General features: G+C 45.9%; 1 protein-coding gene across 1 annotated transcript in view; it reads right to left on the bottom strand.

Annotated features, from left to right (window-relative positions):
- Nucleotides 1–10,411: 10,411 nt before the first annotated feature.
- The window catches only part of ZDHHC19 (zDHHC palmitoyltransferase 19), a 42,376-nt gene continuing 25,049 nt past the window's right edge, over nucleotides 10,412–27,738 (bottom strand). The window contains exons 6-7 of the transcript XR_015240231.1: nucleotides 12,384–12,546; nucleotides 10,412–10,557 (exon numbers count right to left, since the gene is read on the bottom strand). The gene's annotated coding sequence lies outside the window, so the exon portion shown is untranslated. The remainder of the gene's footprint in view (nucleotides 10,558–12,383; nucleotides 12,547–27,738) is intronic.

Here is a 27,738-nt window from a genome sequence, read left to right as displayed (position 1 = left end):
ATTTTTTTTTTTAATTTTTTTTTCAACGTTTATTTATTTTTGGGACAGAGGAGACAGAGCATGAACCGGCGAGGGGCAGAGAGAGAGGGAGACACAGAATCGGAAACAGGCTCCAGGCTCTGAGCCATCAGCCCAGAGCCCGACACGGGGCTCGAACTCACAGACCGTGAGATCGTGACCTGGTTGAAATCGGACGCTTAACCGACTGCGCCACCCAGGCGCCCCATACGCGTGCATTTTAATGAGTACACAGTCGTTATGAACCATTCCCCTGTGCACGGACAGGCTTTCTTAGCTTTTGTCCTTAACAACAATGCTTGTACTCACCTTTGCCTTCACTTGTCATGATTAGCTTAGGCCAAATTAGAAAGATAAACTACTAGTCAGAAGGAAATGCAGTCGCTTTAAGTATGCCTCTTTAAAACCGGTAGAACCCAAGTGTTGGCTCAGAGGCTCCCTCCAGCCGGGACCCCGAGTCTGGTTTCTCTGCACAGTCAGGGCCGTGCCCAGGATCTCTGCCTCTAAACCCTGTGACTGTTGTCCCATTGCCCTAGACACATCTCTTCTGGGTTTGAAGGGTCTTAAAAGTGTTTGTGATCTTTTACCAAACAAGTGCATTCCACTTCCTTTCTCAAACTGTCCCAGATGCGATTTCTCTGCCCCCTTCTCCTCCTTTTGAAATAATTCCCTTGGCTCCCTGCTCTCCTCGGCTGTGCAAGTGTCTGCTCCCACAGTGCCTACAACACTTTCATTCATCCAGGTGATTCAGCAAACAGTAAACCTTCATGAAGCACTTACTCTGTGCTAAGTCCTGGGAAATACAGAGGTGAATGAGGAAAGTCTGTCCTCATGGAACTTACAAATACTTAAAGACTATCAGACAGTGATTAAATTATCTGAAGAAACAACAGGGTAATAAGAGAGTGACTGGCTGTGGAGAGATGCTTTAGATAACATGGCCCAGTGCATCCTCGATTAGGAGGTGACATTTGAATGAAGAGCATAGTTCACTACACTTCTCTCTTGATATGTCTTCCTGCCTCTGTTAAATGGAGAAAATGTATTGTTTTTGTACCCCCACACCCCAGCCACTCCCCGGAGACCATGTGTTGTTATCACAGGACAGAACAGTGTCGCCCAGCAGCCCAGCACACAGGTTAAGAACAGAGGCTTGCAGTTGGCATTTACCCACTCTGCAACCCTGAGCAAGTTATCCAAATCTCTATGAGTCAGGTTTGTTTGTTTGTTTGTTTTAAGTTTATTTATTTATTTTGAGGGGTGGGGAGGAGCAAATTGAGGGAGAGAGAGAATCCCAAGCAGGCTCCCCACCGTCAATATGGAGCCGGATGCGGGTCTCAGACTCATGAACCATGAGATCGTGACCTGAGCCGAAATCAAGAGTCAGACACTTAACTGACCGAGCCATCCAGGTGCCCCTATGAGTCAGTTTTTAAGTCTAGAAAATGGAGATAATAGCACCGGCCTCACTGACTTGTGAGGATTATGTTGAGATAAAGCGTATAAGAGCTTGACAGGAAGGCAGGCTTAGCAAAGGGGAGCAGCCAGCCTGGCTGTTCCTGTGGAGCCCCAGGCACCAATGACTGGGTGAAACAGAATTTACACCCGCCATCAGGATTTTCCCAGAGTGTGGGGCCAGAGGGCCAGGCAGGAGGTGGAGGTTTGGGCAAGACTGCAGGAGAGGGAGAAGACGGCATGTGGCTATATTTTCCACATTCTTACCCACATCCTGACTTCTCTTTAAAAAGAACTGTTGTACAAACAATATAGAGACATTAAAGGAAATTTTAAAGGAAAAGTAAACACCTATGATCTCAGCATTCTAAGCCTAAAATTGTTATTTTTCTTTCTGCCTAGTTCTTCCTGTTTGGCTAAATGCACACATACCTGATATTGCCTCATTTCTGGTGATCTATGTCATATTTTGCAGGTCACTTAACATTTTTAAAATAAATGCTCCTTCATTATCCTACTGTAGTCTTCATACACAGAATTTTTAATGGCAGCCCGATCTTCCATCAGGTTGATGAAACTATATTTAGTTATTCATTTTCTTTTCTTTCTTTTTGTTTAACTTTATTTCTAAGTAATCTTTACACCCAGAGTGGGGCTCGGACTCACAACCCTGAGATCTCCCCTGAGATCAAGAGTCATAAGTGCCACTGACCGAGCCAGCCAGGTGGCCCTAGTTATTCATTTTCTTAATGCTGGATCTTTAGTTTGCTTCTTCTTTTTTTTTTTTAAATTTTTAAATTTTTTTTTTTTTTTTAAGAGAGAGAGACAGAGTGTGAGTGGGGGAGTGGCAGAGAGAGAGGGAGACACAGAATCTGAAGCAACTCCAGGCTCTCAGCTGTCAGCACAGAGCTTGATGCAGGGCTTGAACCCACAAACTGTGAGATCATGACCTAAGCTGAAGTTGGAAGCTTAACTGACTGAGCCACCCAGGTGCCTTTAGTTTGCTTCTTTTTGCTGTTAAAAATAAATAGATATTTGTTTATAGACTTTTTTTTTTTTTTTTTTTTTTAGAGAGAGCTAGTGGGGGAGAGGGGCAGCAGGACAGGGAGAGAGAGAATCTTAAGCAGGCTTCATGGTCAGCACAGAGCCTGACGTGGGGCTCGATTCCATCACCCTGAGATCATGACCCAAGCTGATTTCAAGAGTCAGAAGCTCAACCAACTGAGCCACTCAGGCGCCCGTGTTTATAGCCTTTTAATGCTTTATGGCTATATTGCTCCCCAGTGAAACAATTTACACTTTGTTAGCAGTATGTAAGCATGTTCTCACCAACTCTGCAGAGAGCTTTCGTGGTTGGGTTAATACGACTGAATCTTGTTAGCTTAATCTGGTATGGCGTGGTATTTATTTACTATTGGAGTTCCCCTTGAATGAAATTTAGTTCATATTTTTTGCGCATAATCAGTCTTGATTAGCTATTTATGAACCTAATCTTTTGTCTTATTTGCTGCAAACTTTTTCTCCAGTCTGTAATCTTTTCTCTTTTAAAATTACATTTTTAATAAAATTGTAAAAGCAATACATGCTCATGGTAGAAAATCTGAGAAACGGTATTAAAATAAATGTCATCACTTAGTTCATTTATTTATTTTTGAGAGAGAGAGAGAGCACACATGCAGGAGGAGCAGACAGAAAGGGAAAGAAAGAGGGAAAGAGAGATCGTGTACACAGGAGGACCAGAGAGAAATGGAGAGAGAGAGGGAGAGAGAGAGAGAGAGAGAGAGAGAGAGAGAATCCCAAACAGGCTCCACACTGTTAGTGCAGAGCCTGACATAGGGCTAGAACCCACGAACCAAAGCCCTCCACATAATTCTAATGAGCAGGTTTAGGGACCACCCCATTGGTGTGTTTCATTCCTCATTACATACCCAGAACGTACCACGTTGCCTGGCAAATTGTACGTGCTTAATAAATACATAACAAAGGCACTGAAGAACAAGTGTTTTAAAGTCTTTGTACACGTGCACAGAAGTCAGTGCCACCTGTTTGGATTTTCACAACCACTTTGTGAGGCAGGCAACACAGTGGATTGTCCCTGTTTCTCAGAGGCTGAGAGGTGAAGGGACTTCCCCAAGGTCACAGATGGAGGGACCAGAGACTTAGGGTGAGGGGCACATTTTAGGGAGAGGAGAAAGGAAGTCCGATCCTGGGGAGCAGAGGCAAGGGGGGAAAAGAGGAAAAACAAAGAAGAGAAGGGACCAGCAAAGAAGCAGCAGGGGAAGGTTAGAGGAGCCCTGAAGATATAGAAATGGAACAAGACATCAAAAACATAACAAAACAAAACAAAAAACAGAAAAGCAAGACTCTGATGCAGGGACAGATGGAGACCAGACAGGATTATGAAGAGGTGGGGCCAGAGCCACTTTCTCATGGGGGGTGAGTGGAGGACAGGGGGGCTGGAGGTTGGAGGGAATCAGAGGGAGACAGAGTAGGTCTAGAGAAAAGAGCTCGGAGGATATGAGGCCACAGAACCTGTTTCTGGGGAACAGGCATGTGCCACTGGTCCCTGAGTGTGATGTTTCCCTTTAGGTCAAAGCGCTTGGTCCCAATGTCACCATGGAAAACACATCCTTCTGATGACTGTGGCCTCTGCCCCCTGGCCTCCTCCTCTAGGACTGTGTGTTTAGGCAGCTGCACTGCATTTTTAGAACAATTTTTAACTTGTAGGCTGTACCTGTGGAACCAGAATGTCTGGTCAAGACCAGTTACATAACACCCTCAGCCCTTCTGGTGCCAAGGGCAGCAGCAGCCAGACCTGGCCCCACGCAGGTGTGGGCTAGGCCTAGTCAGAGGGGGCAGGGGGTAAAAGGAACGGGTTCCCCTTCCCACCTGGAGGACTGAGCCCCCACTTCTGGAGCCAGAAGACTACGTGAGACAGGACCTAGTCTGAGTCTTCTATCCAGGACCCCTAAGAATGTAGCTTTGTACTGGTCTAAGGCTTCCTGAAGGATTCAGGCTAGACCTAAGAAAGAATTTCGCCATTGGGATTGGCAAAATATGAACATGTTACACAGAAGTTTCTTCAGTACCTATTTAAAGGATTATCTGTAATGAATAGTCAAGCCCAGAGCAGAGGGGTAAACTCTGTGACTTCTGGAAGACTGTCCCACCGATAGTTCATGGTGTTCTGGGTAGATCCCAGGCCAGGACACCCCGGTGTCAATACCTAAGTATGCTCAACTGAGAACAAGGCCAAACTTCAAAAAAAGGTTTGAAGAATAAAGATGAGGAGCTAAGTTCACTGCGGCCCTACAGCTCCGCAGGGCAGGCCTGAGCAGAGGGAAGAAGGGGATGCAGTCAGCCATCAGGATGGCTGGAATGCATCTTATCCACAGAACCCAGAGAGGTGGGTGGGAGATAGAATCCCAGAAGCCAGCACAGACTATGCAAAGCAGCTGGCTCAGCCTCCTCATTTTATAGACAGAAGACTGAGAAGTGACTCACTTGCCCACAGTCACGTAGAGAAGGGGAAGATGATGAGGCTGATAGATCAGTGACAGCTAGTTCAAGGCCTGAAGGTCTTTCACGAACTTCAGGAGGACGAAGGTGAGCCTAACTCTGATGGCTGCTGGAGTGGGCTTGAGGAAGGATTTGAGAAGCCCCTGTATGCCAAGCCCTGGGTCTGGAGCCGAGCTTTAGCTACAGCCTACAGATAAGGGAGGCCTCTAACAAGTATGGAGGAAGAATGGCTAACAGGACTCAGACGTGGACCTCCCAGGGCCAAACAAGGGACCCAAAGGGGTGGTGGACGTCTCCACCCCCACCATTCTTCCCAGGCTCGCAAGGTTACTGCCCAACCCTGCCAACCCCCCAGGAGCAAAGCCCAGCCTGCTCACCACTTGCCTAGCCATTAAATAGGCATCCATGGAGCCCACTTTGGGCTGTGTAGCCCCTCCCTCCCTTCCATTCATATGGCTCACAGGCTGGATCCCTTGCCACGGACACCGTAAAAGCCTCCTTGGTCATGTTCACCTTGCTCCAAGTCACCCCCACATTCACCTGGACACCCACCACAGCCCCCTCGCTGGTCCTCTGCCTCCTACTTTTACTCCTGCTGTCCTCCTCCACTTAGCCAGCAGCCAGGGATTGCTAAAACACAATCTAGACATCTCACTCCCCTAAAAGCTAGGCGTGGCTCCCCAGAGCCTTCAAGATAAAGCACCGACTCCTTAGGAGAGAACACAAGTCCTTCAGGAGCGGGTCTTTCCCATCCCAGCCTTGCATCTTACCCTCTGCTCTAGGCTCTGCTGTGTTGCTTCCAGAACCCACCAAAACTTTTCACACATCTGGCTTTTGCACGCACTTGGCCTGGGAGGCTCTTATACCTTCTGGTGCACCTCGGATATCTCCCACTCATCCTTCAAGTCTCCATCCAAAGCTACTGCTTCTGGGAAGCCCTCGCTGATCTCCTCAGGCAAAGGCTGGCATTTCTTCTCTTGAGCTCCTGCACAGCCCACACTTGCCTCTCCCAGTATTCACCACATTATGTGCTAATTACCCCTTTGCCTATTGTGGCAGGCAGCTTCTAGTTGGATGGCTCCCATGATCCCTGCCTCTTGGTATCTCTCCTGTGTCACGCCCTCCCCTTGAGTGTGGGCTGGGCTCAGTAACTTCCTTCCAACAACAAGAATAGGGCAGAAGTGAAGGGATATTGCTTCTGAGATTGGTTACAAAACGACTGTCTGTGGCTTCTGACTTGGCTGCTGCACCCCCCCCCCCCCCAACCCAGAGCCCTCACTCTGGAGGAAGCAAATTGTCACTTGGAGTAGTTCCATGGAGGGGCCCGTGTGGCAGGGAACAGAGGTCCCTAGCCAATAGTCACCAAGGACTTGAGGTGAGTCCACTGCCGTGTGAATGAGCCAGAAGCAGATTCTTCCTCAGTCAGGTCTCTGAGGTGACTGTAGTGCCTGTTGATACTTGGTTGGCTTTGTTGAGTTAGAGGCATCTGGCTAAGCTGTCCCCAGGTTCCTGACCCATAGAAACTGACATAACAAATGGTTGTTGTTTTAAGCTTCTAACTTTTGGGGAAATTTGATAACCAATAAACATCTTCTCCACTGGCCTTAGATCTCCTTGGGGACTGACTTATTCATCTCTGGATCTGCTAGGGCAACTCACTGGGGACAATGAAAAGAACCTACAAGTTTTGAGGATGCCAAAAAAAATTACTTAAAAAATAAATTAAATAAAGGTTACATAAGAACGGTTCCTGAATCAGAATGACATCAGCCTTCTCAACAGCAACTCTGGAAGTTAGAACACAACGGAACCAGATCTTCAAAATTCTAAGGAAAATGAGATCCAATCCACAGCAATCGAGTGTGAGTGTGAAACATTTTCAGAAGAGATCTCAAAAATTTACCGTCTGCGCACCCATCCACTGTCTCAGGAAGCTACTCAAGGGTGTGCTCTGCCCAAACAACAGTGTAAACCAAGAAAGAAGAAGGAATGGGATTCAGGAGCTGAGAGCCAATAAAGCGAGAAGGAGGGACTGTCTAGCTGATGGTGAAGGAAGAGCCCCAGACAACAGCAGTGGCCAAGGCCTGGAGGGTGACTAGTCCAGACCACAGCAGATCAGAAGGCAGATGAAGGGATGGGTCTGTTCTGGAAGCAGCAACTGAGAGAACAGCTAACGTAATGAGCATATTGCCTAGAGATTTACACACAAATGGGGGGATGATTGAGGTTGGATTAATAATGGACATAAGGAACACTAAGCAAATGAAAAAGGTAAGGTAATTATTAACTCCAGCAAAAACAAAATGTTGTACAGGAAAAAGTCATCATAGTATACTACATAAGCTGTGACTAGAATTTACAAGGCCAAAAATATAAACAGTAAATGCTGATCTAAAGAAAATTACAACATAACTCATTTAGGAGGAAGTGGGGGATGGGAAGTGTGTTGTGCGATGGGGGCAGGGAGAGCAAAATGAACTACGTCCTAATCTTCGATAGTGATAAGTTGATAGACAAGGAATTAGCTGAAAAAGTTGAAAGTGGCTCTGAGGAGTTGGAAATGGGGTCTAAGTTGCAAGAGACAACTGTTTTTTCTTTTTTTGTTTTTTTAAATGTTTATTTTTGAGACAGAGACAGAAAGTGTGAGCGGGGGAGGGGCAGAGAGGAGAGAGAGAGAGAGAAAGGATAGAGGATCCAAAATAGGCTCTGTGCTAAAAGCAGAAAGCTCGACACGAGGCTCGAACTCAGGAAACGAGATCATGACCTGAGCCGAAGTTGACGCTTAACTGACTGAGCCACCCAGTCGCCCCGAGACAACTGTTTTTCATAACAAGTCTTACGGAACTATTTAACTCGTTAAACTACATCTAAGTATAATGCTTTTAAAAGGTAAACCTAAAAGTCTACCACAATTTCTACATACAGACGATTTTCAATAAGTCTCAATCTTTACTATTCCCTCTGTATGATGTCTTCATCAGCCCACTATACTTGCAGGTAGGTATGTATTAGGACACTTGACCACAAATGACAAAGCCTCAACTCAAACTGGTGAACAGCTATTGTGTCCTGTCACAAATGGGCTTTAGTACTTGGCTGGATCCAGTGTTCACACGGCATCAGCAGAGATCTTTCTGTCTCCATTTCTTGGCTCTTATTTCTGTGTCGACTTCATTCTCAAGCAGGCTCTTCTCACACCTTGGCAAGCTCGTCTCCAGCACCTCCAGGTTTCTAACCTACCAGCTTTGTGATCCTAACGGATGGAGACAGTCTCTGCCTGGTAGGTGCAAAAAACCACCTGGGATAGACACTCATTGATCTACTTGGGTCACATGCCCATCCCTGGACAGACTGCTACAGCCAAAGAGATAGAGCACTGGGATTGGCTAAGCCTGAGTCACATACCCACGCCTAGACCCATGGACAAAGTGCGGGTGAAATGGTCTCACAAAGGTTATCTGGATGCTGTTACTAGAAAAAGAGGCTAGATGCTGCAAAACCAACAGTTGTGCTCTCACCTGAAGACAGACACTGCTGCTTGCCTTCATCAGCAGAGGAGCTGCTGGTTAGGAACCTCCTAGAACACTACATAACTGGCCCATTCCTTCTGCTTCACAGAGCTGTTAAATTTTTAAGACATGTCCCACATTCCCACATCTTCTTGTGTCTAGGGAAACAACCTAGGTCCTCTGATTTTCCTTCCTTGACAGTTTCTTTTTTTTGTTTGTCTGTTTATTTTTGAGACAGAGTGAGAGAGCGAGAGGGGGAAGGGCAGAGAGAGAAGGACGCCCGGAATCCCAAGCAGGTTCCAGACTCCGAGCTGTCAGCACAGAGCCCAACGTGGGACTTGAACACATGAACCTCGAAATCATGACCTGAGCTGAAGTTGGAGGCTTAACCGATTGATCCACCCAGGTGCCCCTGCGTGACGGTTTCTAGACTCCTCACCTTCCCAGCTCTCTTTCCCCGGATGCTGAGTAGTGTCAAAAAACTAAAACGTGGTACCCAGAGTTGAATGAAGCTCCAGATGTGGCCTGACCAGCCCAAATGCCCATGGGTTGCTTGTCTCATTTCTCCTGGTCAGTGGAGCACCTGAAGGTGCATTAGCTTTTTTTTAGTGACTGCAGTGCATTGTTCGCTCACATTCAGCTTCCACCACCTTTCTTTATATAAGCTGTCATTAAGCCAGGAGTTCCTCATTCTGCACTCATGTAGTTGGTTCTTTGAACCTAAATAAAGGAATTTGTCTTTGCTAAATTTCAACTTATAAAATTTGGCCCATTATCGCAGCTGGTTGAGGTGTTTTGAATATGGATCGTCTTCAGTATAAGCATCTTTCCAGGTTTTGCATAATCCACCTATTTGATTGGTAGACATACTCTTTATTTTCATCCAAGAGGATAATAAGATAAATTTGGGTCAAGGATAAAGCCCTCTGTCCTACTGCCCAAGTCCACATGCTATCCTGTGATGATGCAATCAGCTATGGAGCAACCAAGTTGTTTTAGCTTCCCAGGGTTTCCAGAACCATTACCACAAACTGGTGGCTTAAAACAACAGACATTCATTCCCTCACAGTTCTGGAGGCTAGAGGTCCTAAGGTGAGGTGTCAGGAGGGCCACGTTCCCTCCAAGGACTCTAGAGAAGAACCCTTCCTCGCCTCTTCTTAGCCTTTCTTGGTGGTCAGCAATCCTTGACATCCCTTGGCTTTAGCTGCATCTCTCCATCTCTGCCTCCATCTTCACATGGCATTCTTCCCTCTGTGTGTGTTTTCTATGTGTTTCTATGTACAGATTTCCCTCTTCTTAAACGGATACCAGTCATTGGACTTAGCCGGCACCCTGATCCCAGTATGAGTTCATCCTAACTAGATTATATCTGCAAAGACTCTATTTCCAAATGAGGTCACATTCACAGGTACCAGGGGTGAGGACTTCCAACATATCTTTTTAGGGGACACAATTCAACCTACTACACAACTGGTATCAGATTTCATCTCCCTTATCTCTTTCTTGACCTCTAAGCTCTGTAGAGCATCTCTATCAGAAGCTTTGCTGCAATCCAGACAGCCATGGGATTCCATGTACCCTAACCACATAAATCAGTCAACTTGATCTACTAACACAGTCTAGAGTGCTGGTTGCCACCTGGAGCTGTATGTGGCTGCCCTGTCCCTTTCTACTTTTCAGAGATTCTGATAGACTCTCCCCCTGGGGGAGGCCAGTATCTCCTGAGGGTGGTGGGGACGGGGTAGTTAGAGGAGGGAAGCCATAGAGGGGCATGGTTAAGAGTTTGGACTTTGGAATGAGACAGACCTATGACTTTGGGCTAGCTTACTCAGTCTCTCTTACATCCCATTTTCTTCACCTGTAAAATATGAGTGATAAAACTTACCATAATGACATCCCAGGATAGAAGTGGCTATTGCCATTGTTGCTGCTGCTGCTGCTCCTGTGAGCTGCTTGGGAATCTGGGTGAATGTAGATTCAGACACTGAATCCAGATCTTCAGTGTCCCCCGAGGCATGTTCCTTAATGCAGCTAAACCCTTTCCAGGCTTCCGCATCTGTAAAATTGAGAAACCTGACTCTCAGGCTGCTGTGAACTCTGTGTATACCCAGCATAGAGCCTGGGGCACAAAGCAGCTTAAATGTTTGCTTCTTCTCCTTCCCTTCTTCGCCTATAAACAAGGAAAGTAATGTTAGTCTGGCATGACCTATTCTCAGGAAACTCAGGGTGGCTCCTTTATAATCGCTCTGTTTTCTCTGCCTTTGGAGAGACACCCTGGATTTAATTTTGAGCCTGATTTTATGAAGACTCTAAATTGTTTTTAAAAACAAATGCTAACTCTATATTTCTCCAGCAGGCCACTTAGTTCATTAGGAAGCCCTCTTGCGTCACTATGTTTATTTTTATGCCCATTTTACCCAGGCAGTAAGTGAAGGCAGGGGTTAATAATGGCCCCATTGCCATGTAGTAACGAGGGATGATAGGAATGGAGAAGGGCTTTGATCCACACTTTCAAACTCCAAGTCTTATGCTTTGCCTTTACACACAAAAAAATTAGATTTTTAAAAATAAGCCTGGGGCACCTAGGTGGCTCAACTGGTTAAGCATCTGACTTCAGCTCAGGTCACGATCTCACAATTTGTGAATTCGAGCCCTGCATCGCGCTCTGTGCTGACAGCTCAGAGCCTGGAGCCTGGAGCCTGCTTTGGATTCTGTGTCTCCCTCTCATTCTGGCCCTCTCCTGCTCATGCTCTCTTTCTCTCTCAAAAATAATAAAATAAAAAATACATAAATAAAAATAAGCTCAATTACATATGTAAATTAATTTCCTTAAAAAAAAATCAGAACAGGGACTTAGCTGGTTAAGTGTTCAACTCTTGGTTTCAGCTTAGGTCATGATCTCACGTTTCCTGAGTTCGAGGCCCATGTCAGGCTCTGTGCTGGCAGCATGGAGCCTGCTTGGGATTCTCTTTCTTTCTGTCTCTCCCTGCCCCTCCCCTGCTAGCATGCTCTCTCTGTCTCTCTCAAAAATAAATAAATAAACTTAAAAAAAAAATCAGAACATTACTGACATACATTCTTTGTCCATCACTTTCCATTAGAACTTGTTCTTATCTCCACATCCCCAGGAGTAACTATTATTTATGAGTTTGATGTGTATGCCCCAGAACTTTAAAAAATATAGACATTTCCATTCCTTTATATATAAGTCTACACAAAATACACCATATTGTGTTTGAGGGAGTATTTTCACAGAGATGGCATCATGTATGGTTTAGCATCTTGCATTTTTTACTCCACATTTTGAGAGTTCTTCTGTTGAAACGCATAAATCCGGTCTGTTCCTTCGGTCCGCAGTATTCCACTCAAATGTGCCATGCTTGATCGACCCTTCCCCTGTTGGTAGCCCCGTGCCCTTGCCCCATTTCCAAGTGCTTCTGAGGGCTGGAAGCTTTGTGGACTAGGTCCTGAGCCACTTTCAGAAAGCCTCCTGGGCTCACAGACTTACTCAGCTGGGGAGTTCACTTTGAAAGCAGAGGCCACCACTGACCTTAACCGTCTGGGTTCAAGATCAAGGGCTTCCCCCAGGCCACCTGCTGCAGAAGCAGGAAGGCCCGGCAGAGCCCCAGGGGCTTGCTGCAACTTCAGTCCCTCCCTGCTGGGCCAGCCCTCCACAATGCTGCTGGCCAACAGGACCTGCTAACAGTGTAAGATAAAAAGAGAAGTACAATAAACACGGTAACTGATAACTCTAACTCGCTGTTACTGAGTAAATGGCAGCAGTAAAACAATAAAAACAAACTAAGTGATTATAGTGCAAATACAAAAACAAAGAGAGATTAGACCCTTTTTGATGAGACCTTGATCTAAATTAGGACTCACCAAGAACAGGGCCTGAGGTTGGTGGCAGGGAGCACCTCTCCTTGGGAGTATTTCCTCTCTCCTGCAAGGATTCATCCTTCCTCATGGAATCGAGTCTGGGGTCCTCCTGAGCTGTAGTCCTTGTTTAGGGCCCATCGTGGCGAACTCCCAGCCCAAACTTCTTCTGGTTTGGTAGCGGCACATTTGGATCACCCGGGAAGATTTAAAACAAACAAACAAACAAACAAACAAATAAGCAAACAATTTCCCAGTAGTTGGGGGTAAATCAATTCGGGGGTGGGGAGCTATGAATTAATACTACATTAATTTGTAGTTTTTGCTTATTTCCATGGTGTAAATACTGCCCCCATGGCCCATTTAAGTTGCCCAACTGCTTTACCAACTGGCTTGCAAATTCATTCATTCATTGTTCAAGATAGTGGCATCAATTTAGAACTCTTTGTAGCTTTTCTGCTTTCCAAGAACTTCCAGTATACACCATGATCACGGAAAGATCAACCAAACAAACTTCAAGAAGTTATTTATAGCCAAATAATCTATAAAGCAACTCTCTGAAATCTCTTTCAGAAAGTTTATAGCAGAAAATATTCAATGCGGGCTGCGGGCATGTTTTACTGTGTTTGATATGATACACAGGGGCTTCCATGAGGAAGTATTTCCAGGGCCTACCAAGAGCACAGGAGAGAAGGCAGTCCTCACTATGGGGAGGCGGACAAAAGAAGCAGCCACTGGCCACAGAAACCCTCCTCTGCACAACCTTAGAGTTCACAGGGAAGGAAGCTTCCAAGATTCTGAGACGTAAAGCAACTTGCTCAAGGTCAAATGGCCAGGTCCCAATTCAGGACTTCTGAACCCAGAATTAGGCCCCTTTCCAAAACATACTAGGGCACTCCTCATGGAGTCTGAGACCTCAACTCAGGTCTGGAAGCTTTAAAGTTAGGGTATTCCCTCCCTTTGCCCGTTTCTTGACCCTGAGCCACGCGCTGCAGGGGCTGACCTGGCAGATCCCAAGTTGATCCCACCTGAGCCATGAGTGCCCAAGGTGGGGAGGGGCCTGTGAGCCCACAGCCACCTGACACCCAGGAGAAAGCCTTAATTACCCATCTCTCAGCCACACCCATGCAAGGCTTCCCAGAACAGGAGAGGTGCCTGTGGGGCAGGAGTAAGGGAAACCAGGAGAGCGTTCAGACCTGCAAAGGTGAGGAGGCGCGCTAGTGTGGTTCCTAGGGCAGGCCCACACACAGGGAGCTGTTTCCTGAAGCCCAAGTCATATAACCCAGTAGAGGTGGGCAGGCAGTCGTTCCTACAAAGATGAGGGGATTCCCCCACCACTTGCAGTGAGCTACGCCCCCAGGAGCTCCTTGGATCACCCTTTCAGTGGCAAAGCTACCGTTTCCCCACTTCCTGCACTGGGGAGGGTTGAGGACTCTCTTGTGGTCAGGGTCTGCTCAGCTAGAAGTGCAGCATAGTCTCAGTAAGAGTGAAGTTAGGCGGAGAACAGTTGATTCCCTCGAGTATCATCTACTCTGGCCAGCTCTGGGCTTGCTGGAGTGGGGGTGGGGCTGGGGAGGTATCCCCAAATAGCCCTCAGGGTGGCTTGGGAGTCCTGGCCTCCAAGGTCAGCATTGCAACTGAGAATCCTGGAGAGGCCCTACTCTATACCCTCCTTGGCATGTTTCCCTGGTCAGACCAGCTGGGCATAGCTGGGAGGAGGAAAGGGCAGGCTCCCTGTGCGCTGGTGAGGGTATCTGCTCCCTGTGGCAACCTCTCCTGTCTCTAAAATTATATGTGGATTAAAAACACTCCATCTGGCAAGAGCAGATGGAATCGGGCAGAAGCATAGTCAGGACACTGGATTTCAGATCTGTGGCTCTGTGTATATCAGGAAGAAAAATATAAAAGACAAAAAGGCCAGGAGAGAGGTATATGATAAGGTGTGTGAGTGTATGTGGTGTTTATGTGCCACATGATGTGCGGAGGGGACACTGACTCAGTGTGGGTGCAAGGAAGCTGATTTTGTGAGGAGGAGCGGATTCATCCAAGGAAATGGGAAATTCAAGTCAGAGTAGATGAGGGAACTGGAAAGCAGAGCAAATTGGGAGCGGTCACAGAAAGACAGCAATGCCCTCCAGGCTCCCAGAGCACAAAACATTCTAACAAAAGTCTGAATAAGGAGAGGAGAGGTCCAGCTACACCAGTTCCTCGAGGGCCTAAGGGCATCCCTCCTGCCCTGAGACACAGCTCGCAAGAGTGAGAGCAGAAGGCAGTGCCAGTCAAGAATATGGCTGCAAGCAGCAGAAAACCTGACGTGCAGGTGCTAGAACAAATAGGGGTTTCTTTGTGTCCCATAATAAAATATCTGAAAGTGGGTGGGTATGGTGCTCAATAGTGTCGGGGCTGGCATCTCTGTGGTTCTCTTGGCTTTTCCTGCGGAAATATGGTGACTGTGGTTTCAAATATCAGGATCCTTTTCAAAATAGGAAGAAAGAGAAGGGAACGGAGCCAGGCAACTTCCACTTGCGTCTCATTGCCCAGAACTGGTCACATGGTCACCCCCAGTCGCGAGGTAGGCTGGGGAAGCAGAGCGCAGGGTTGCCATGGCTTAGCCCTGCGGGCCACTCTGTTGCCCAGGCAAAATCGGGGTTCTGTTAGCAGGGAAGTAGGGGAAATGGACATTGGGAAGGCAACCAAGCCCAGAAGGGACACCCTGAATGGCAAACATTTTCGGTAGGGACTGAGTTAATATTCCAAAGTTGAGCTGAAGAACGCTTTGAGACCGGCACTCCAAGACCCTTGGTAACAATCCCTTCAATCATCACTCATTGTCTCATTTAACCTTCACAGCAACCACACGAGGTAAATGCTCTTATTTCTCCCATACTGCAGGCTAGGAAGGAGAGTTTCATACATTGCACATCACACTTGGCAGGAATACACATCTGAGTCAAGATTTCACAGGCTCTAATCCGGATACTCCTCAGCTTTTTTTGATCCTAAACTATTTGCTCCTTATAGGAAGCTGTCCCACCCTACTTCACTAAGTTACTGATCTCCGACCCTTCCCCAGGATCCAAACACCAGTAAAGAGGTTTTCGAAGTCAGACAGACCTGCATGCAGATTTTGATTCTTCTACTTGTCAGCGTGTGGCCTTGGGCAAGCTACTGCACTCTCTGGGCCTCCTAAACCTTGAGAAGTGGCAGGATTAAATAGACGGTGGGTTAGGGCACCCAGCACAATGTCTAGAGACGGCAGGTGTTTGATAGCATCGGTACTTTGCTAGAGATACAGCAACGTGGAAGTTCAGCCATGGACCACCTCTGGTTTGCATAAACCAAGGTCTCGTTGTTTCCCACATACTTTCCTGACAAAATCTAACTCTTTATTATCAGGAGTCTTCTATTTTGTTTTCCTTTGCCACTAAAAAGCTGACTCGGCTTCAAGTCCTCAGTCGTTACTTCAGCTAACACTTACCAAGCATCCCCCAAGTGCCAGGCACTCTGCTACTTGGGGGCCGGGTCCTTGCCCACTGGGAGTTTACGGTCTGTGTGCAGAATGCCACATGCAGGCAAGTAACTCCAAAACAAGGCAGGCCGTAGGGAGACATGTGCTATGATCATTCAAGATGCCGGGACTTGAGAGGTGGCAGGGGCTATCTGGGCGTGGTGTGGTCTTGTCATTCCTTCCCTAGGGAGCAGTTCTCCAGGGCTGCGGTGGAAGAGGTTCCACCAGCACCAGCTATATAACTTGCAGGGCACCTTGTAAAAACAATTCCAACAACAGCAGAGCCTTAAACCAAATGTGGGGCCCTTTTGAGCACAGGGCCCTTTGTGACCTTACAGGCCACATGCCCATGCAGTCGGCCCTCAGTGCCACCATTCTATGACCCCCACGCTGGTCAGTCAGATCCTGCAGAGACAGCAGCTGCTGCCTCTGGGAAAGGTGGGCAAGGGCAGATCTTGTGGGAGACAGGCCAGCGGGCCTCCTCCAAGCTGCTGACTGTGCGTCACAGCTCCTCACTTCTGCTTGAGACTCATTCCTGTCTGATGAGAGTCAGACTATGGGGGTGACGATGGGTTTCCACAAGCTGGAATGGACAGCAATTTCCCCAGCGTGAGAAAGAGCTGCCCTGCGATGGTCTCAGGGTGGTTGACAATGTCCCGTCCCTCGCTATGTCTTCTGCCTCCCTGACAAACACCAGCAGAAGTTTCAGGGGCTAGGAAAAGGGATGTGAGCCACTGATACTAATAATCTCAGATTAAGGAAGCTCCAGGAACACTCTATTCCCAGAGACAGATGCCATGGACAGAAACTGAAATAGGACATATAATAAACTAGGCTATATATACAAGTATTTATTTGATGCCAACATAAAAGCGATATATCAAGTGACATCTTGGACTGGTTGGGCCATCCGGAGGTTGATAGCCTCCAGTTATTTCAAGGCAAACACAGAAAGTTCTGTGATGTGGAGCATCGCTGGGGCGTCAACCATCTGGGAGGCCATGTCACAGGTCTGAAGACGCACAGAGCTGACACTGCCATCTCCTTGTACTGCTCTGGTGCCCACTTATGACTTATTTTGACCTTCCTCAGGGTCCAAGAACAGATCCTTGTCAACACCCCAGTTTGGTTGAGGACCTCTATTTCCGTGCCCTGCCTTTGGGACAAGCTCCCACTGAGGGCAACCCAGCTCCACTCCTTTGGCTTCGGCCCCAGACACCAGGCCAGAAAGACATAGGCTAGGCGTGGGATTCTCCTGGCAGCAATGCCAGAAGCAAGGAAACCATAAGCGTGCTGTGGTTAACCCTGGCTTGCCAGGTCAGGCCTGAATTTGCCCCTTTAAAGCCCTCGGTTACAGAAAGGGTTAGAAACCCTCCTCTAGGGGCGCCAGGGTGGCTCAGTTGGTTAAGTGTCCAACTTCGGCTTAGGTCATGGTCTCACGGTTTATGGGTTCAAGCCCATGAGTTTAGGATATGCAGCCAGGTCCCTCCAGTGGCATCCTGAGTGATGGGTCGCAGCCAAGATAGGTCTCCTGGCTGGTTCATAAGCCCCAGGGAAACTGAGGCTTTGTAATGAACCTATGTGTATCCCATCTGTGCTGAGCCCAGGTATCAGCATCTGGCACTCAGAGGGTGTAGGCAGAATTTCAGCTTGGCCTGCCCTCTTTAAAAATGACAATTTTTAGGGGCACCTGGGTGGCTCAGTTGGTTAAGCGTCCAACTTTGGCTCAGGTCATGATTTTGCAGTCCATGAGTTTGAACCCTGCTTCTGGCTCTGAGCTGTCAGCACTGGAGCCTGCTTTGGATTCTGTGTCTCCCTCTCTCTCTCTGCCCTCCCCTGCTCGTGCGCTCTCGCTCGCTCTCTCTCTCTCTCTCAAAAAATAAAGGAATGAGTTAAAAAATATTTTAATGTCGATTTTTAGCTACCATCAAAAAACTGGAAAATAATAACATTGGCCAGGATGGGGAGATAAATTGGAATCCTTGTGCACAGTTGATGGAATGTAAAATGGTGCTGCTGCTATGAAACACAGCATGGTGGTTCCTCAAAACATTAAAACCTCCATATGATCCAACGAGTCCACTTTTGGGTGTGTATCCCAAAGAACTGAAACTAATGTCTTGAAGAGATATGTGTATATCCATGATCACAGCGGTAATATTCACAACAGCCAAAAGGTGGAAGCAACTCAAATGTCCATTTACAGACAAATGGATAGCATATGCATCCGAATGTAGCATACGCATACAACAGAATATTATTCAGCCTTAAAAAGGAAGGAAATTATGATACATGCTACAACAAGGATGAACCTGGAAGACATTATGCTAAGTGAAATAAGCCAGTCACAAAAAGGCAAACACTGTATGAGCCCATTTCTGTGAGGTACTTGGAGCAGTCAAATTCATAGACAGAGTAGAATGGTCGTCAGAAGTGGGAATGGAGTGTTCTTGTTCAAAGGGTTTGTTTTGCAAGATGAAAGAGTTCTAGAGCTTGGTTTCACAACAAAGTGAATGCACTTAACGCTACAGAACTGAACAAATGATCATAAAAGTTGTATGGAGCCACAAAAGACTTCGAATAGCCAAAGAAATCTTGAAAAAGAAAATCAAAACTGGAGGCATCACAATTCCAGATTTCAAGTTATATTACAAAGTGGTAGTAATTAAAACAGTATGGGACTAGCATAAAAATGGACACGTAGATCAATAAAATAGAACAGAAAACTCAGAAATGAACCCACAATTATATGGTCAATTAATCTTCAACAAAAGAGGAATGAATACACAATGGGAAAAAGACAGTCTCGTCAACAAATGGTGTTAGAAAAACTGGACAGTACATGCAAAAGACTGAAACTGGAACATTTTCCTTCAGCATACATAAAAATAAACTCAAAATGGATTCAAGACCTAAATATGAGACCTAAAACCATAAAAATACTTGAAAACAGCACAAGCAGTAATTTTCCCAATTTGAGTTGTAGCAACATTTTTCTAGATATGTCTCCTGAGGCAAGGGAAATAAAAGCAAAAAATAAGCTATTGGAACCGCATCAAAATGAAAAGTTTCTGCACAGCAAAGGAAACAATCAACAAAACCAAAAGGCAACCTGCAGAATGGGAGAAGATATTTGCAAATGACATTTCCAATACAGAGTTAGTATCCAAAATATATAAAGAACTGATACAACTCAACTCCCAAAAAATAATCCAATTTAAAAATGGGCAGAAGACATGAACAAACATTTCTCCAAAGAAGACATACAGAAGTCCAACAGACACATGAAAAGATGCTCAACAACACTCGTCATCAGGGAAATGCAAATCAAAACTATATCACCTCACACCTGTCAGAATGGCTAAAATCAAAAACACAAGAAACAACAAGTGTTGGTGAGCATTTAGAGAAAAAGGAACCCTTGTGTACTGTTGGTGAGAGTGCAAATTGGTGCAGCCACTGTGGAAAACCATATGGAGGTTCCTCAAAAAATTAAAATTAGAACTACCTTACAACCCAGGAATAGCACTACTGGGTATTTACCCCGCAAATAGGAAAACACTAATTCAAAGGGATACATGCATCCCTATGAGTACTGCAGCCTTATTGACAAATAACCAAGACGTGGAAGCAGCCCAAGTGTCCATCAATTGAAGAATGGATAAAGAAGATGTGGCATATATATACAATGGAGTAGTATCCAGCCATAAAAATGTATGGAACTTGCCATTTGCAGCAACATGGATGGCGCTAATGTGCATTATGCTAAGCAAAATAAATCAGAGAAAGACAAGTACCATATGATTTCACTCATAATGTGGAATTCAAAAAACAAAACAAATGAGCAAAGGGAATAAAAGAGAAAGAGTGAGACAAACCAAGAAACAGACTCTTAACTATAGAGAACAAACTGATGGTGACCAGAGGGGAGGTGGGTGGGAGGATGGAGGAAATAGGGGATGGGGATTAAAGAGTGCACTTATCATGATGAAGTAAAAGAAAATAAAAATAACAACAGCAAAAAACACTATTGAACTGTATGCTTAGAAGTGGTTAAAATGGTAAATTTTATATTGTGTGTAGTTTACTACTATTAAAAGCATTTTGCCACTATTGAAAAATAAAAATCTTAACATTTTGTTGTTTTTCTGCACATAAAAGAAATACTTATTAAAATTCTTGAACTTACAGAAAAGCCTAAAGAAGCAAAGATGTGATATATCTCCTATATTACGTGAAAAAAATCTCAGAATGAAATAAAAGTTACCATTAACCTCACTACTCAGAGACAACTGCTGTTATTAACATGATATACTTCCTTCTGTATTTTTTTAAATTAAAAAAAAAATTTTAACGTTTATTTATTTTTGAGACAGAGAGAGACAGAGCATGAACGGGGGAGGGTCAGAGAGAGGTAGACACAGAATCCAAAGCAGGCTCCAGGCTCTGAGCTGTCAGCACAGAGCCCGACACGGGGCTGGAACTCACAGAGTGCGAGATCATGACCTGAGCCGAAGTAGGACGCTTAACCGACTGAGCCACCCAGGCGCCCCTAAAATTTTTTAAGTGTTTATTTATTTTTGAGACAGAGAGACAGAGAAAGACAGAGTACAAGCAGGGTAGGGGCAGAGAGAGAGAGAAAGAGAGAGAGAGAGAGACAGAATCTGAAACAGACTCCAGGCTCTGAGCTGTCAGCACAGAGCCCGACATGGGGCTCAAACTCATGAATCATGAGATCATGACCTGAGCCGAAGTTGGACACTTAACCAACTGAGCCATCCAGGCACCCCTACTCCCTTCTGTATTTTGAACATATATACATGTGTAAACATCTATCCATCCATCTGTAATTTATATCATTCAATAGGTACAATTATAGGGGCACCAGGTGGCTCAGTCGAGTAAGTGTCTGACTTCAGCTCAGGTCATGATCTCATGGTTCATGAGTTTGAGCCCTGCATCGGGCTCTATACTCAGAGCCTGGAGCCTGCTTCAGATTCCATCTCCCTCTCTCTCTGCCCCTCCTCCACTTATCTCTCTCTCTTTCTCTCTCTCTCTCTCTCTCTAAGATAAACAAACATTTAAAAAATTAAATAGGTACAACTATATATGCTACGTTTTCACTTAATGTATTATAAGTATTTCCCCAAATCTCCCATAACATGATTTTTAATGGCTTCCTGATATTTAATCATATGGACATAACAAAATTTGTTCAACTAGTGTTCTATTTCTGAACATTCAGGTTGTTTGAACTTCAGTATTTTAAACAATACTGTGATAAACATCCTTATGTATATACTGTTGTCCACATTCCAAGTCATTTTCTTTAAAGAAAAATTTTTTTTTAATGTTTATTTATATTTGAGAGAGAGAGACAGCGAGTGAGCAGGGGACAGGCAGAGAGAGAGAGACGGAGACAGAATCGGAAGCAGGCTCCGGGCTCTGAGCTGTCAGCACAGACCCCGATGTGGGACTCAAACTCATGAACCATGTGATCATAACCTGAACTGAAGTCGGATGCTCAACCTACTGAGCCACCCAGGTGCCCCCCTCCCCATCCCCAGTCATTTTCTTAGAATCATTTCCCAGAGGTGAAGTTCTTGAGAAACAGACGGAGGGTGTTGGGGCAGATGGCGCACACTCACCAGGCCTCCTCTGATAACCCTGTTTTGGCTGATGGGGCCAGGACTCACCCAGTGCTCAAGCTGTCCTTTCCAGGGCTCCTAAGACCCCAGGCTTTCTCTCCTATCACTCCTGCTAGATTTGACCCGTGCGGGTGCTGGAGAACTAGATGCTCTGGGATTTAGGCAAAGTGAAACAGGGCTCCTCTGTCTCAGTGGGTTAACTTTGTAGGTTCAACCACCATCTTACAAAAAGTCGAGAATCTATTGTGGGAAGGGACTTAGAGATGGCCTCATTCAACCCTGTCATTTTATAGAGCAGAAAAATTAGGCACACAAGGAGGATAATATTCCCTTTCCTTGATGGATAAACTGAGCTAAAACTGAACTTGGTCTATCACCCCAGGGAGGTTTAAGATCACAGCAGAGAGTAAATTCTCCAGCTCACTACATCAAGTGCCAGGTTCCAGAATAGCTGTGGGGTCAGCTGGGGCCATCTTCTGACAGCCTGAATGACAAGTGTCTTATGACTGTTCAGGCGGAGCCGATAAAACTCTCTCCAGGACAGTGGCTCAGACTCTTATACAGTAAACTCAGAAAACCAGGTCTCACATTTATAATGCAGGCGCCCTTCTGTGGGCAGGCATGTGGGTGCGTGGTCTGCACCTGGCCAAAGAGAGGCAGACAGGACCCAGACTTGCCCTGTGTGAGAAATGGAATAGGGAAGCACAGGGAGAGGATGCCACTTTGACTGAGCACCTGCTGTGCGCCAGGCCTGTGCTGGGCACCCACTTTATTGCCCCAGTCCTCAATACCACCCTCGGAGGTAGGCATTAGCTCCCTTTCGCAGATGAGTCTCGGAAAAGGTAAAGAACTTGACCAAAGGTCAAACTAATAGCAAATGCAGTCAGGATTCCAGCCCAGGTTGACCAATCAACAGCTGCGGTCTTTTGTTTTGTTTTTTTAATGGGCTCATTTATTTGTTTTTAATTTTTTTTCTTAAATTAAAACTTTCTATGGAAGTACAGTTGACGCACAATGTTACTTTTGTTTCAGGCACACAACGTAGTCTTTTTTTTTTTACACAATTAAATTTATTGGTAAAGATCATCTTTATAATTTTTTTAATTTAATTTTTTATTTTTTTAAATAAATTAGCATATAGTGCAACAATGATTTCAGGAGTAGATTCCTTAGTGCCCCTTACCCGTTTAGCCCATCCCCCCTCCCACAACCCCCCCAGTAGCCCTCAGTTTGTTCTCCATATTTATGAGTCTCTTCTGTTTTGTCCCCCTCCCTGTTTTTATATAATTTTTGTTTCCCTTCCCTTATGTTCATCTGTTTTATCTCTTAAAGTCCTCATATGAGTGAAGTCATATGATTTTTGTCTTTCTCTGACTGACTAATTTCACTTAGCATAATACCCTCCAGTTCCATCCGCATAGTTGCAAATGGCAAGATTTCATTCTTTTTGATTGCCGAGTATATATATATCTCCATCGTATATATATAGCACATCTTCTTTATCCATTCATCCATCGATGGACATTTGGGCTCTTTCCATACTTTGGTTGTTGTTGCTAGTGCTGCTCTAAACATGGGGGGGCATGTGTCCCTTCGAAACAGCACTCCTGTATCCCGTGGATAAATGCTTAGTAGTGCAATTGCTGGGTCGTAGGGTAGTTCTATTTTTAGTTTTTTGAGGAACCTCCATACTGTTTTCCAGAGTGGCTGCACCAGCTTGCGTTCCCAACAACAGGGTCTTTTGACAGCCCTATAGGTTATGCTATGCTCATCACAAGTATATGAGATGAGCATATATGCTATGCTCATCTGTCACCATACAACACTATTGCAATACCACTGGGTATACTCCCTATGCTGTATGTTTCATCCTCATGATACATTCGTTCCATAACATCTGCAATGTTCTTACCACAACACTCATTACTCATGAGGACCCTGAACACACTTCAGCATGTAATAATAAAAGAGAGACACATGAGGGCACCTGGGTGGCTCAGTTGGTTAAGTGTCCAACTCTCGATCTTGGCTCAGGTCATGATCTCACGGTTCATGGGTTTGAGCACCACATGGGGATCTGCACTGACAGTGCAGAGCCTGCATGGGATTCTCTCTCGTCCTCTCTCAAAATAAATAAATAAACTTAAAAAGAGAAAGAGAGACACACGCACAGTTATGCGCACGTTGGGAAACTGGTTTCATATCACAGTAAAAGGACAAATGAAAGGGAAGGTCAGTCAAGTGTGTTAAGAGGCAGCAGTGTGGTCTCCACTAGCTCCAAGCTCTGTGAATCACAGAATTCTGGTAGGAGTTGAGGGACCAACACGAAGGCCAGCATCCAAGGAGCCTAATGATAACCACAAGAAAAAGGCAGCCACTGTGGGGAAGGACGAAGCATGGTGCTAAGGGGGGGGGGGGGGCAGGGACCTCAGTGCCACTCGTGGCTGAGCCAGGCCCGCTGTGTCAGCCTGGGGGAGCCACTTCACCTCTCTGAACGCCTCAGTTCTTCATGTGTAAGCTGGGAAAATTTCCCTCACGCTCCTCCAGACAACACCCCATTTCAGTCCTTCCTTCTACAGCAAAATTCCTCCAAAGTGTTGTCTACACTTATCTCCAAGTCCTTTTTTTCTGATTCTATTTAAAAAATTGCACTTATTATGAATTACTTCTTAAATAAAAAAACCAACATGTATCATATGTTACAAAGAATATTCAAACAAACCTATGCACCTGCTGGTCAGCTTAAGAAATGGGGAATACCAAGGCATCTGAAGCCCCAACATCTTTCTTACTCCACCCCAGAGTAAGCACTATTCCAAACTTAGCATATGTTATTCCCTTCCTCTCCATTAAATTTTTTAAAAAATATTTATTTTTTTTTTTTGAGAGAGAAACACAGCTCAAGCTGAGGAGGGGCAGAGAAAGAGGGAGATACAGAAATTGAAGCAGGCTCAAGGCTCCAAGCTGTCAGCACAGAGCCCAACACAGGGCTCAAACTCATGAACCACGAGATCATGACCTGAGCTGAAGTCAGAAGCTTAACTGACTGAGCCACCCAGGTGCCCCTCCTCTCCATTAAATTTGTAAGTATTTATGTGTCCCTAAACTTTACATTATTATAACGCATTATATATTATTAAACATTTATGTATGATTAAACATTATATGTATCCTGCTGCTTTTTTATTTGTTGTGGATTGAATTGTGTCTCCCCCCTGCCCAAAAAGAACTATTGTGAGCCCTATCCCCAGAATGTGACCTTTTTTGGAGACAAGGGCTTCATAGAGGTAATCAAGTTAAAATGAGGTCATTAGGGCGGGCCTTACTCCAACATGACTGTTGTCCTTATAAACAGGGGACTTTGGGACACAGAGGCACATGCACACAGGGAGAATGCCCAGGAAGACTGGAGTTCTGCCACCACAAGCCAAGGAACGACCAGAAACTAGGAGAGCGCCCTGGGTCCCCTCCTCCCCTGGTGTCTTCAGAGCCAGTGTGGGCCTGTCAGCACCTTGATCTTGGACTTCTAGCCTCCAGAACTATGAGAGAATGTTTCCGTTGTTTAAGCCGCCCGGTCTGTGGTACTTTATTATGGCAGCCGCAGGAAATGAATACATCATTCAATACGATATTCTTGAAATGCACTTGTTAATGAATGAGTCTGAGGGCTCTTCCTTTCCTCTCCATGTTCTGTTCTATGACATACCACAATGTACCCATTTACTTTGAAAAGCTATATGGCTTGCTTACAGGTTTTGTGACATTGCAAACGGTGGCTGCCGGAACCTCCTGCACGGTGTGCCCTACGGGGAAGTGCCACTTGGGTCTTGACTGAGTAGCAGCAATCAGAGTGGTAACATACACTGCAAGATAATCCTGGCTGCTAGATCCTATCCCAGTCCAGTGGGTGTAAAATGGTATTTCCTAGTGTCTTCAATTTGCAATCTCCCAATTCCTAATCAAGTTAAGCATCTTGTTATGTTTACTGACAATGTTTTCTCTTGCAAAACACCTGGTTGCACTTGTCTTTTTTTCTTATTTATTTCTAGGAGTTCTTCAGGTATTCTGGACTCTAATTCTGCACTAATTATGCATTAAAGTATCTTGTCTTATTCGGCACCTTTGTGCTTTATTTATGGTGTCTTCTGAGGAACAGAAGACTTTCGTTGTTTTTTTTTTTAAAGAGGCTATTTTTAAGGACACTTTCAGGTTCACAACAAAAGTACAGATGGAAAGTACAGGGAGTTTTACACATTTACAGACCCTGCCACTGACCCTCCAACAGCCCCTACTGGAGTGATACATGTGTTACAATCGATTAACCTACATTGACACATCATTATCAGCTTTTCATTTTAGTGAAGTAGAATGCATTCAACTTTTTCTTAACAGTTAGTGCTTTCAAGAAATTCTTTGTACCCCAAGGTCATAGAGGTATTCTCCTACACTCGCTGCTTAAGGCTCTATCTGCTGCCTGTCACGTCCATCGTGGACCTGGGGTTGATTCCTGAGAGTGCTGTGGGGCAGAGAGATCTGTAGTGGGCAGGAGCACCCCGCCCGCTTTCTCACAGTGTTGCTGTGAAGGTCAGAACAGAAAATGCGCGTGAGAGGGCTCTGAGGGCTGCTGCCCTTGATTTGCTAAAGAATTGGTGGCATGTTAGGCTGCTGCCATCCTCCTTACGAGGCTGGAGGATACGTGTGGTCTTGGCAAGAGAGCAAGTTCCAGTAAAACAGCTGGGGTTGGTCTCCCCTCCACCCACGCTCCACACTGCATCTGCCACCTCATGTTAGCAAATGAGGTTGCAAATATGGCCTGAGTCATAGAGAAAAGATTAAATTACACTCAGGAAATCCTGCTCACCAATGTGCTGGAGTAATGAGATTCAGAAAGATGTCTGTCAATAGCAGCAAAAAGCAAGTGTGGGTGCCTCGCAGGGAGACTGCTGCACCTCCCCGACCAGTGGGCACCTCCAGCCCGGCTCCTGCTCCATCTGGAGAGGCAACGATGGCTATAGAGAGGCCTGTGACACCTGTGACTAGAGACCCTTGCAGTCCTCCCGGAAGAGGCTGCAGAACCCGAGGAGGGGTGAGGCCAACTCTAGAGATGAAAGATTCAGGAGGAGGCAGATCCATGTGATGGAGGGCTGGTGGAGGTAGAGGGCTGAGAGCTGGAGGGAGGAGAGGAACAGGCCCACCAGGGAGCTGGCCATGCCAGAGAGCAGAGGCCTGGCTGCTGGAGGAAGCTGACAAAATCAAGCACACCCTCTGGCCTGCAGAAGGTGGCATTGTTCGTGCTCTCTGAAGCACACCATGACAGAGCCGGAGCTGAGGCAGGGCCCTGGCCAGGTGCCTGCTACGTGGGCCTGTGACACTGGCCGGAAATCCCTAGTTCCAGGATGTCAGCACTGGGCTAAGGCTGGGGGGAGGGAGGGATATGAAGTAAGTGGTGACACTTACTAGACTGTACACTTTAAATATGTCCAGTTTAGTCGGCTGTGTCTCCAGAAAGCTGTTACAAATGACAAAACAGCATGGTGGTCATTTTTATCACACGTGCATATTGACAGGCAGAAGAAAGACTGGAAGGCTGTTCTCCAAAATGTTAACAATGGTTACAGTTCTGGGTTGTGGGAATTAACAGGGAACGTCCATTTTCTTCTCTGTGTTTTCCTACACTTCACAAATTTTCCAAGAGACATGTTTCAGTTTTGTAGTCAGCAGAAAAAAGTGTTTACTTCAAAATAAGAGCAATCTCTAGGTTGCAGGGATCTGGAGAAGACTGGCAGCAGGGGGGCCACAGGCTGGGTATGTGGCCGGTGCTCGGTGCCAGGAGCCAGCATAACTGAAGCAACCAGCCTCAGGGTGAAAAGCCAGCACTGGAGTGGGCTCTGGGGTCACACCTCAGCGCTGCCATTTGCTTGCTGAGTGGCCTAGAGCTAGGTGCTCGGCCATTTGGTGCCTGGGTTTCCCCAGCTGTGATATGGAGATGACTACAGAAGTTTCTGAAGCTGGCTGAGGGATTCAAGTGGCCCGTACAGGTGGCCCTAAGCAGCCTTCCCACAGCGCAGCAGAGACTGGGCGATGGCAGCTGCCATTCTCCCCACCCCCCTCACGCTCCCCCCACCCCCATATTAGCCTCAAGGTATTAAAAAGAATAAAAGGGACTTAAAAGCTTTTCTTCCTTCCTTCCTTCCTTTCTCTTCCT

This window comes from Puma concolor, chromosome C2 (assembly GCF_028749965.1).
Source record: "Puma concolor isolate L17-30 chromosome C2, mPumCon1.1.hap2, whole genome shotgun sequence".
Taxonomy (NCBI): domain Eukaryota; kingdom Metazoa; phylum Chordata; class Mammalia; order Carnivora; family Felidae; genus Puma; species Puma concolor.
This window is presented reverse-complemented; position numbering and strand designations above follow the sequence as displayed.